This window comes from Mirounga leonina, unplaced genomic scaffold (assembly GCF_011800145.1).
Source record: "Mirounga leonina isolate KUSES-001 unplaced genomic scaffold, KU_Mleo_1.0 Mir_176, whole genome shotgun sequence".
NCBI classification, from domain to species: domain Eukaryota; kingdom Metazoa; phylum Chordata; class Mammalia; order Carnivora; family Phocidae; genus Mirounga; species Mirounga leonina.
In genome coordinates, this window is record NW_023270454.1 from 6,591,372 (window position 1) to 6,603,560 (window position 12,189).

Consider the following 12,189-nt stretch of genomic DNA (forward strand, 5'->3'; position numbering starts at 1 on the left):
TTCGTTCTCATTGATTTCCATGAATTGTTTAAGTTCTTCTTTGATTTCCTGGTTGACCCAAACATTCTTGAGCAGAGTGGCCTTTAGCTTCCAAGTGTTTGAATTTCTGCCAAATTTTTTCTTGTGATTGAGTTCCAGTTTTAAAGCACTGTGGTCTGAGAATATGCAGGGAATAATCTCAGTCTTTTGTTATCGGTTGAGACCTGATTTGGAGAAAGTCTATTCTGGAGAAAGTTCCATGTGTGCTCGAGAAGAATGAGTATTCTGTTGTTTTAGGGCGGAATGTTCTGTAAATATCTATGAGGTCCATCTGGTCCAATGTATCATTCAAAGCTCTTGTTTCCTTGTTGATTTTCTGCTGAGATGATCTGTCCATTGCTGAGAGTGGAGTATTGAGGTCTCCTACAATTAACGTATTGTTATCAATATGACTCTTTATTTTGGTTAACCGTTGGCTTATGTAGATGGCTGCTCCCATGTTGGGGGCATAGATATTTACAGTTGTTAGATCTTCTTGTTGGATAGAACCTTTAAGAATGATATAGTATCCTTCTGTGTCTCTAATTACAGACTTTAGTTTAAAATCTAATTTGTCTGATACAAGAATTGCTACCCCAGCTTTCTTTTGAGGCCCACTGGCATGGAAGATGGATCTCCATCCCTTCACTTTCAGTCTGGATGTATCTTTAGGTTCAAAATGAGTCTCTTGTAGGCACCATATGGATGGGTCCTGTCTTTTTATCCAATCTGCAACCCTGTGCCGTTTTATGGGAGTGTTTAGGCCATTCACGTTGAGAGTGATTATTGAAAGATATGAATTAATTGTCATCATGTTGCCTGTGAAGATGTTGTTTTTATAGATTGACCCTGTAAATTTCTGTTGTAGATCGCTCTTGGGGTCTTTCTCCTTTTATAGAACCCCCCTTAATATTTCTTGCAGGGCCGGCTTAGTGGTCACATATTCTTTCAGTTTCTGCCGGGCGTGGAAGCTCTGCATCTCTCCATCCATTCTAAATGAAAGCCTTGCCGGATAAAGTATTCTTGGCTGCATGTTCTTCTCATTTAGTACCCTGAATATGTCTTGCCAGGTCTTTCTGGCTTGCCAGGTCTCTGTGGATAGGTCTGACGTTATTCTGATGTTCCTCCCTCTGTATGTAAGGAATCTCTTTCCCCACTGCCCTTAAGATGGTTTCCTTGGTTCTAAGATTTGCAAGTTTTACTCGAATGTTTGTTTCATTCCCCAGATTAGGGAAGTTCTCAGCTGCGATTTGCTCAAATTCATCTTCTAGTCCTCTCTCTCTCTCCACTCCCCCTGGGATTCCAATTATTCTGACATTGGAACGCTTCATGGTGTCACTTATTTCTCTGATTCTATTTTCATGGATTCTGAGTTGTTTTTTCCTGGCCTCCTCTTTTCCCTTTTTATCTATTATATTGTCTTCCAGGTCATTTATTCGTTCTTCGGCCTCAGTTACCCTAGCTGTTGGCTTATCTAGATTGGATTGGATCTCATTGACAGCATTTTTAAGTTCTGCCAATTCAGCTTTCATTTCTGTCCTTAGAGACTCTATGTTGCCATTAATTGATTTCTCCATTCTAGCCATCGTCTTCACAATTGCTAGCCTGAATTCCAGCTCCGACATCTTGGTTATATCTGCATCCATTTGTAAATCTGCAGCATAAGTCATAATCTCTGAGTCTTTTCTATTTTGGGGGCTCCTCCTCCTAGTCACTCTGTTGATGGGTGTTTGAGGGAATGTATAGAGTCCAAATTATTGACCAGAACCCAAGCAAGATGCACCTGTTTTCTTGGGACCTTAGCGTTGCTGGCCTCTTGTTTTCTCAGCCTGTCTTGTGCAGGTGGGGCCTGCCGTGCTGTTACTCAGGCAACCCTGTTTGGGCGGAGTTGCCCTGCCCCCCTGTGGCGGGGGATGGGCTCAGCGAGAATCAGTTTTTGGGGGCTTTTGTTCTCTGGTGGCTTTCCCTGGTGGCTTTCCACTTCTCTTCCATGAGTCAAAGCAGAGGAGACTGTTTCTAACCCTCTGCCTCAGAGCAGAGAGACCGCAGTCTGTTCTTCAGTGAGCTCTCCAGGGCACCCCCTCTCCGTTTCTGTCCATGCTGCTATAAACTACAGGGTCCTGAGTTGTGCGCCCCTCTGCAGCACTCCCAGTCCTGCCTCCAGGTTGGGCACGTCTCTGCCCTTGTGCTTCTAAAACCGTCAGCCGCTCCCAGTTCGTCTGTGTGACCCCGCCGCTCTGGGTTTCCATCCGGGGGGCTACAGTTCGCAGGCGCGACCCTGCTGCTCCAGGTTTCCGTCCTGGGGGCTGCAGTTCACAGGCGCGACCCCGCCGCTCTGGGTTCCTGCCCCAGGGGCTGCCCTAAAGTCCTTTCCCTTCAGCTACTGGTCTGCGAGTCTGTGCCCCCCGTCCACAGTGCAAGGCTGTCACTCACCGGTGGTGTAGGTTCCCCATGGCCAGGCACCCTCCCGCTGCTGTTTATCCTCCGATATCTGCCCACAGAAGCAGGTCTCCCCGCTTCGTACCTCGAAACCAACCGCCTGTGGTATTCTGTTTGTAGAGATCCAGATCTTCTTATATCTCAGGCTGGTTTAGTGGGTGCTCAGAGTGGTCTGGTAGATATCCAGCTCAATTCTGGGAACCAGTTGAAATAGGGTCCCCTACTCCTCCGCCATCTTTCCCCCCTCTCTGTACCAGTTCTTCACAATGGCTTCCAGAAAATAGAAGCAGTGGTACTACTTTCCAACCCATTCTGTGAGGTCAGCATTACCCCAATACTAAAACCAGGTAAACGCATTACAAGAAAAAAATTTATAAACCAATGTCTCTCATGAACATAGATGTAAAAATCCTCAATGAAATATTAACAAGTAAAATCCAACAAAATATAAAAAGAGTTCTATACCACGACTAAGTGGGATTTATTCCAGGTATCCAAGTTTGGTTCAACATTCAAAAACCAATTCGTGTAACCCATCACATTCATGGGCTAAAGAGAAAAAAAAATAATTTGATCATATCTGTTGAGATACAGAAAAGCCTTTGATAAAATCCAGCATCGATTCATGATAAATACTCCCAGAAAACTAGGAATATTATAGCTTACATCATATCTAGTGATGAGAAACTAAACGCTTTTCTGCTAACATTAAGAACAAGCCAGGATATCTCTTCTCACCACTTCTGTTCAACATGGTATTGGAAGGCCTAGCTAATGCAATAAGACAAGAAAAGGAAACAAGAAGTGTATAGATTGGGAAGGAAGAAATAAAATGGTCTTTGTTTGCATATGACATATTGTGTAAGTCATAAATCCTGAAGTACCAACAACAAAGAAAACCCTCCTGGAACAAGTAAGTGATTATAACAAAGTTGTAGAATGTTAATATACAAAAGTCAATTGCTTTACTACAGCAGCAGTGAACAACTGGAATTTATAATTAAAAACTACTATTTTTGTTAGCATCATAGGTATAAATTCATTAAAACCTGTATACAATCTAAATGAAGAAACCCATAATTCTCTGATGATGAAAGAAATCAAAGATGATCTAAATAGATAGAGAGATAATCCATGTTTGTGGATGGGAAGATTCAATGTTGTTAAGATGTCATTTATTCCTAATTTAATCTATACAATCAGTGCAATCCCAATCAGTTATTTCATTAATATTAGCAAACTGATTTTAAAGTTTATACAGAAATGGGGTGCCTGCGTGGCTCAATTGGTTAAGTGTCCTACTCTTGATTTCAGCTCAAGTCATGATCTCAGGGTTGTGAGATCAAGCACTGCATCAGGCTCTACGCTGAGCATGGAGCCTGCTTAGGATTCTCTCTCTCCTTATCCCTCTGCCCCTCACCCCTGCTCATGCACTCTCTCTCTCTCTCAAAAAAAAAAAAAAAAGTTTATAGGGAAAGGCAAAAGATTTAGTATTGCCAATATAATATTGAAAGACAAGAATAAAATTGAAGGACCAATTTTAAGGCAAGGAGAAGAGGATAAAGGTCTTCCATGGGATGTTTCAGTCCAGCACAGTGTGATTACTGAGCCATCCTGGACCAGTGCATTCCCAGGGCACTCCTCCCTGTGTCTCTGACCTCCTATTGGAACTTACTCGACTTATAGGAGCCAGAGTGCAAAGGAATGAGCGGCAGGTAGAGGGGGATTTGTGCAGCATGACACCAAAGCTAAAAAGCATAAAGGAGGGGCTGGCTTTAAGACTTAATTCTATAGTAATCAAGACAGTGTGGTACTGGCGAAAGAATAGACAAATAGATTGAGAGAGCAAAGGTAAAAGCCCAGAAATAGACCCACACAAATATAGCCAACTGATCTTTGACAAAGGAACAAAGGCAATTCCATGAAAAATGTCTATTCTTTTCAAGAAATGGTACTGGAACAATTGGACATCCATATGTACAAAATGAATCTAGACACAGACCTTGGCCATATACCTTATACCTTTTATAAAAATTAACTCAATATGGATTATAAAACTAGATGTAAAATACAAAAGTATAAAAGTCCTAAAAAATAACATAGAAGAAATTTTTAGTGACCTTTGCTTGAAGGTGACTTTTTAGATGCAAAGCCAAAAGCCAAATTCATTAAAGAAAAAATTGAAAAGTTAGACTTAATTAAAATTAAAAACCTCTGCTTTTCAAAAACACTGTTAAGAGAATAAAGAGCCACTGATGGCAAGAAAATCTTTGCAGAACACTTATCTGATAAAGAATTGGTATCCAAAATCTACAAAGAACTTTTAAAACTCAACAATTAGAAAACAAATAGCTCAATTTTAAAAATGGGCAAAAGATTTGAAGAGATACTTCACAAAGAAGATAAAAAAAACAAAAAGATGCTCAACACTATATGCCCTTAGGGAAATGTAAATTAAAACAGTGAGATTCTAGGGGCACCTGGGTGGCTCGGTCGGTTAAGCAGCTACCTTCTGCTTGGGTCATGATCCCAGGGTCCTGGGATCAAGCCCCGCATTGGGGTCCCTGCTCAGTGGGGAGTCTACTTCTCTCTCTCCCTCGGCTGCTAGCCCTGCGTCTGCTCTCTTGTTCACGCTCTCTCTCTCAAATAAATAAAATCTTTTTTTTTAAAACAAAACAAAACAATGAGATTCTATACCTTCCAGAATGGCTAAAATCCAGAACATTGACAACACCAAATGCTCCCGAGGATGTGGTGCAACAGGAGCTCTCATTCATTACTGGAGGGAATACAAAATGGTACAGCCATTCCGTGGAAGGCAGTTTGGCTGTTTCTTACAAAAACTAAACCTACTCTTATGATCCAGCAATCACATTTCTTGGAATTTACCCAAAGGAGTTGAAAACAGGTTCACACAAAAACCTGCACACAGATGTTTGTAGCAGCTTTATTTGTCATCATTGCCAAAATTTGGAGGCAACCAAGATGTCCTTCAGTAGGTGAATGGATAAATAAACTGTGGTACAACCAGACAATGGAATATTCTTCAGTGCTAAAAAGAAATGTACTATCAAGCCATGAAGAAACATAGAAGAACCTTAAATGTTTATTGCTATGGGAAAGAAGCCAATCTGAAGAGTCTATATGCTGTAGGATTCCAGTTATATGACATTCTGTGGAAGGTGAAAGTATGGCGACAGTAAAAAGAACAGTGGTTGCCAGGGGTTCAGGAAGAGGAAGGGAATGATCAATAGGCAGAGCACACGGGATTTTTAGCACAGTGAAATTATTCTGTAATTCTATAGTTGTGGATGCATGTTATCCTACATCTGTCCAAACCTACAGAATGTACAACACCAAGAGTGAACCCAGGTGTAAGCTATGGACTTTAGTGAATAATGTATCAATATTGGCCTTATCAGCTGTAACAAATCTATCGTCCTAATGCAAGATGTTAGTCTGTTAACAATAAGGGAACTGTGTTTGTGGGAGGGGAAGGTGCTGTATGAGAGCTTTCTGTACTTTCTGCTCATTTTTTTCTGTAAAGATAAAGTTGCTCTAAAAAAATAAAGTATTAATTTTAAAAATGGGATTATATTATATAAACTGTTTTGTAACTTACTTTTTCCACTTAATAATATGTTGCAAACATAAAAAAATTAATAATTGCACGGTTGGAGGTTTCATGAATCTTAAAAATTCTCCATTGTTTCTACTTTTTTACAATTTCTAATAGTACTGTGAAGAACATCCGTAAACATGCATATCTGTCAATTATTTCCTTAGGATACATGTCTAGAAAAAGAATCAGTTTGTATCAAGGGGTATGCACATTAAAATTTTTACCTGTATTTCCCTCCATAAAGATTGTGCCAGTGTATTTTCCTCTGAGAGAAATGAAAGGGCTCATTTCTTCCTACTTTGGTCAAAACTGAATGTTCCCAATCTTTTCAGGGTTCATTTACTTGACGGCTAAAATAGTAAATCATATTTACTAGTTAAATATTATTTTTGAATAATAGTAAAGTTAGACATATTTTCCTTTGTTTTCCTTTTTGTTTCTTCTCTTATGAATGTGAATTTAGTTTCATCTTTAAATGTACTGGAATGTTCACCTTTCTCTTATTGATCTATAAGGAATTAAATAAGGATATTAGTTCTTTACTGTCATAGGTTCCAGATGTTTATTTCATAGTTTATCACCTGCCTTTTAATTTTATGTATGATATTGAGACATTTCTATGAATCTTTTCCTTTATGGTTTTTAGCTTTGGTGTCATACTGCACAAATCCCCCTCTACCCGCCACTCGTTCCTTTGCTCTCTGGCGCCTATAAGTCGAGCCAATAGGAGGTCAGAGGCGCAGGGAGGAGTGCCCTGGGAGTGCACTGGTCCAGGACGGTTCAGTAATCACACTGTGCTGGATTGAAACATCCCATGGAAGACCTTTATCCTCTTCTCCTTGCCTCACATCCCAGCTCCCCTACAGCCAGTCCATAGGAGATACTCTGTCAATAGTAGTAATAGAGTTGGCTCAGCTAAAGACCAAGTGTAATTATGCATCAAGAGCAGACCCCACCATGTTTGACGGTCTTGGCGGGTAATCCTGACTGATCTCGGGCGTGTGTTTTAGAACTTTCACAAAACCAGGTATGTTTCCATTCTCTAGGCCGAGCTACATTTGGATTAATTACAAACGAGCAATAAACAAATCTTGGGACATTTAAAGACAGAGCCCTGTCAAAGGATTTTCTTTATTCACTACTTAAGATAACATTTAGATTTTATTCACAGTGATTGCAGCCCTCTACTGGTGAGATGAACTTCTTCTGGCTGAAAAGTCTAAGTTCTGGACGTCCATTTACTTGATCTTGAAGATGGACATTAGTGAGTATGTCCATAGCTCACAACCAGGCTCTGTGGGGTGGACTCAGTGAGAACTGGTCAGGGAAAGCATTGGGGGACCTCCACTCCCTAGAGCAGACACCCGATAATGTCTTGGTGACACCCGAAAATGTTGCTTGAAGCAGGTTCATTTCTGTTCTTTAATAGAAGCATTAAAAACGTGAGCAGCCATAACTTTGGGGTACAGGGAGATTTCCTATGGGGATTTTTCAAGCATCATATGCTCTGTTTCTGTGATGTATATAATTTATCCTTTTGGTAAAGGTGCATGTGGGCCTCAGTGTGATCCACATAAGTATAATTGACAGGAGTTAAAATTTGCTGATCCCCTTTGTTTCCCACCAGAAAGGAAAGAACATCATTAATTATTAATTATATGAGTGTGGGGCCTCCAGATCCAAAGAGGAATCTGAACTTGAACTGGAGTCTCCCAGAGAAAGGGAGAGAGCAGTCATTCATGTATATTAATGGCATCTTATATTATCCCATTGCTGTAAAACATCTGTGATCTCACCGCTGCCCACCCACAGCAACCTTCCAGAAGCAAGGGGATAAATGGGAAGGGAAAGTTTGATCCAGGAGTTTGTCACTCAGTGTTCCTGATGTGATGTGCCGCTAGCTGTCTGCATGGGGGATATTCTGTCAGCCTCTTGGCAGCCTTAGTCGGCCATTCCCACTTTCCTGAAACACTGTCCTCTCTTGGTGCCCATCCCACCTTTTGAGTCTTCACAGGCAGATTTTTTTCTAATTGCAGTGGAAATATCAGACCTGGGCCCTCTTCTGTCCACCATCCTCACTTTGTCCCCAGGAGGTCTCATAGTGTCCTCTGGCTTTAACCACTGTCCTAGTCCATTCAGGCTACCATAACAGGATCCCACCGCCTGGGTGGCTTATAAACAACAGATATTTCTTTCTCACGGTTCTGGAGGCTGCAAAATCCAAGGTCAAGGCACTGGCAGATTGGTGTCTAGTGGGAACCTGCTTCCTGGTTCATAGATAGTTCTTCCTGTGGCGAAGGGGAAGGGAGCCCCCTGGGGCCACATTTTTAAGGATACTCATCCCATTCATGAGGGCTCTGCCCCCATGATGTAATCATCTTCCAAAGGCCCCACCTCCTAAGATCACCACATTGGGAATTAGGATTCAATATACAAACTTTGGGAGGACACAGTCAGTCTATAGCAATTACCATCCATGAGTTAATGACTCCTAAATAAACCTAAGCCCTGACTTCTCACTTGAGCACTTTATTATTTCCATTTGGTGTCTAAAAGACATCCCAAATTACCATGCCTCAAATGGAAATCCCTTTCACCCCCATGGAAATGTTGCCCTGCCTCATATTTGCACAGCCCCACATCAGCCTGCTGCTCTCCTCGCCTTTCTTATATTGACCAGAAGCGCCACCATTCCCCTCCAGTCAGGCCTCAGATCTGGGATTCACACTTGATGGTTTTCCTGCACCTCCCTACATCCAATCCAGCCATGATGCCTGTTGCCAGGAGCAACGAGAAGGGACATAGACTCAGATCAGACCTCAGAGGCTTGATTCCTGGCTCTGCCACTTACTAGTTTTGGGTCCTGGAGAAAGTTCCTTAATCTCTCTCTGTTTTCCCCCACACCTCACAGGGTTTTGTGAGGATTAAATGTAAGTATTACGAGGATTAACCCGAGTTAATACATGTAAAGCACTTAGAACAATGCCTGGCACAGTAATTACTGAAAAAGTGGTAACTGTTAATATTACCTTATCCCCAAAGTAAATGACATACCCCTCCACTCCTCTCTGTGCTACTGCCCACTCGCTACTCTTAGTCGTGATCAGCTTCACCTTCCTGTAGACTGTGTCCCAACAATCCTCCTACTGTCCGGCAGCCAGAACAATATATAGAAAGGATGAATAGGATTTTGTTGCTCCCCTCAAATGGTTTCCTTTTAAACACAGAACAAAAATCTAAATTTATTTCCACGGCCTAGAAAATCCTCCACATGTGGCCCCTCCCTACTGCTTTCACTTCAGTTGTACGAGGTAGATATTGCTGCATAACAAACTACCCCAAAATGCAGCAGCAAAAGCCAACAATGGTTTTATTATGCTCCTGGATCCTGTGGGCTGGGAATTTGGACACAGTAGAGGAGGGATGTATTGTCCCTACTCCATAACGTCTGGGGACTCATCTGGCGAAACTTGAATGGCTTGGAGTGACTTGAACAACTGGGGATGGAATCATCTGGAATTTTAGCAATGATGGCAGGAAAGCAGGGCTCAGCCAGAACTGTCCATTGGAATTCCTACATCGACCTCACCATGGCTTGTGCTTCTTTCCATCATGGCAGCCTCAGGGTACCTGGGTTCCTTACGTGGTGGCTCAGAATTCAGAACATGGTCTTTTATGACCTGTTACTTGGAAGGCAAATAGCATCTCTTCTCACAGACTCTTTTAGTCAAAGCAGTGACAATCCCACTCATATTAAAGGGGAGGGCACTCGGACCCCACCCAAGGTAGGAGGATATTAAAGAATTATGGCAGTGTTTTCATACTGCCATACTTATCGTTGTCTCTCTCTCCTGCTCGCAGCTTTCCAGTCACACCAGATTCCTTTCTGTTCTAAAAACACACCACCTAATCCTAAACTCAAAGTTTTCACCCTTTTTTGTACTCTCTGATGTGAACTCTCTTCTCCCAGATGATTGCATGATTGGCTCCTTCTCAGAGTTTGGACTAGGTCTTCACTTTAATTCACAGAATGACTTCAAAACTTTGCTGCCAGTGATGAAGCCCTAATAGTTCCTTCCAAAGATGAAGTCCTAAACTCAGTTCCCAGTCAACTTCTCCCTGTAGGGTCAAACTCTTGACTTCTGCTGCCTGAGGCTAAGTCCAGAATTTGCCTCCAGAGGCAAAGACCTGATTTTTGCTCTTGGGACTAAATCCCTACTTAAATGTCAGCTGCCCAGAAAGACCTTCCTAAACCCATATCTAAAGTGACTCCGTCTTGGGGCACCTGGGTGACTCAGTCGGTTAAGCGTCTGCCTTCGGCACAGGTCATGACCCCAGGGTCCTGGGATCGAGCCCCATGTCGGGAGAGTCTTCTTCCCCCTCTCCCCCGTGCTCCTGCTCTCTCTCACTCTCTCTCTCAAATGCATAAACAAAATCTTTAAAAAAATAAAAATTAAAAAAAAAGAAAATGCCTCCATCTGTCTATCCTCTGTTTATCTCATGGATAGTGCTTAGAGCAATCTGTAGTCATCTTGTGTATGTTTCTTTACCTGTTTAAGGTATGTAACTTCCATGAGGGCAGGTTGTAAGGTTTGTTATTTTGTTTTTTCCATTAATCTATCCCTGGGCATGTAGGAGGCACTTAATATATCCTTGTTGGATGAATGAATGAAGGTTGGGAGGGGTCAGAAATGAAGATTTCGAAGTCAGAAACATTTAAGTGGTTAAGCTGCTGGTTAATCATTAAACAAGCTCAGGAGATAATAAAAAATCATCAACATTTACAATGGAGTAAGAATGAACACTGAGATAGAAGGGGCATAAAGGTATGAGGGGAGCTAGAAGAAAGGTACCAAGAAGCCAGAGAGGGGAAGTTGAAGAAAAACAGTAGAGGTGATAATGTTAAGTATCATAGGGAGGTCAATTAAGATGAAGACTGCAAAATCTTCCTTACATTTACCAAGGAGGGGGCTCTTTGCCAGAGCCCTTTCAGTGCAGTTAGGAGAAGAGCCAGATGACAGCGGCTGAGAAGCTAGTGGGAGCTGAAATTGAGGAGGTGGAGACCATGACACTTGACTATGAGGGAAGAGCAATGCCAGGGCAATAGCTGGTGAGAACACAGGGCCAAGGGGGATAGGAAAGGCTGGGGAGTGTTTCGAAGCTGAAGGGAACAAGTGGCAGAAAGGATGAGGTTCAGGAGGAAGAGGGTGCGATGCAACAAGGATTAAGAAAGAACACTTGAACAGGCTGTCCTCTTCCAATGAGACTGTAGGCAAGGAGAGAAGATGGGCATACATGATTCTCTGCTAGGAATACTCAGCATCTGCCTGGCCAGCCAGACTGAGGTCCATGAGAGCAGATGGTAAAGGTCATGACAGCTGCTGAGACACACAGCTGAGGATATGAGCAAGTCAAGGCTTTTCTGAGATAATCTGTCCCAATCTTTAAGGCAGTGTGTTTTCTCCGGCATCTCTCTGCAGTATTGGCGCAGGAATAGTGAGTTTCAGGGTTGCTCCAGGATCGGGAGGTTGCAGGGTAAGAGGAATAATGGAAGGATGCTGCTGAGAGTTGGTCATGTGATGATGGACTGTGGAATTCAGCTGGGATGGAGACGGTGACTCAGCTGGCCTTGACAGTGCAGTGTGGTGATGAGGCTACACGAAGCCCTGGAAGCAATGGCTGAAGATAAGGGCAGGCCAAGGTTGCTGGGATCAAGAAGGTGAGGGAATTGAGTGTGTGTGTGTGTGTGTGTTTCACAAAAATTTTAAATCCAAACAGCATTATGATCGGAGTTGATAGAAAGAATATTGCTGCTGTAACAAATAGACCCCAATAAGTATAATGGCTCAAGCACAAGAGGAGTTTATGTCCATATCATATAATAGTACAAGGTGTGTGTTATTGATCAGCAGGCGGGGGTGGGCACAGGGTCCCTGCTCCATGCAGTTAATTAGAGATTCAGGCTGCTGATGGCTCTAACTGCCAACATGTGGCTCCCGAGGTTGTCTGGGGAGCAACATCTCAGTCAGCCAGAAGGAGAAAGGAGCTTGGAAGAGCACAGAGAGAGCTCTGTCTCTAGAAGAGACAACCATAGGTCTCCCCCCCGCCCT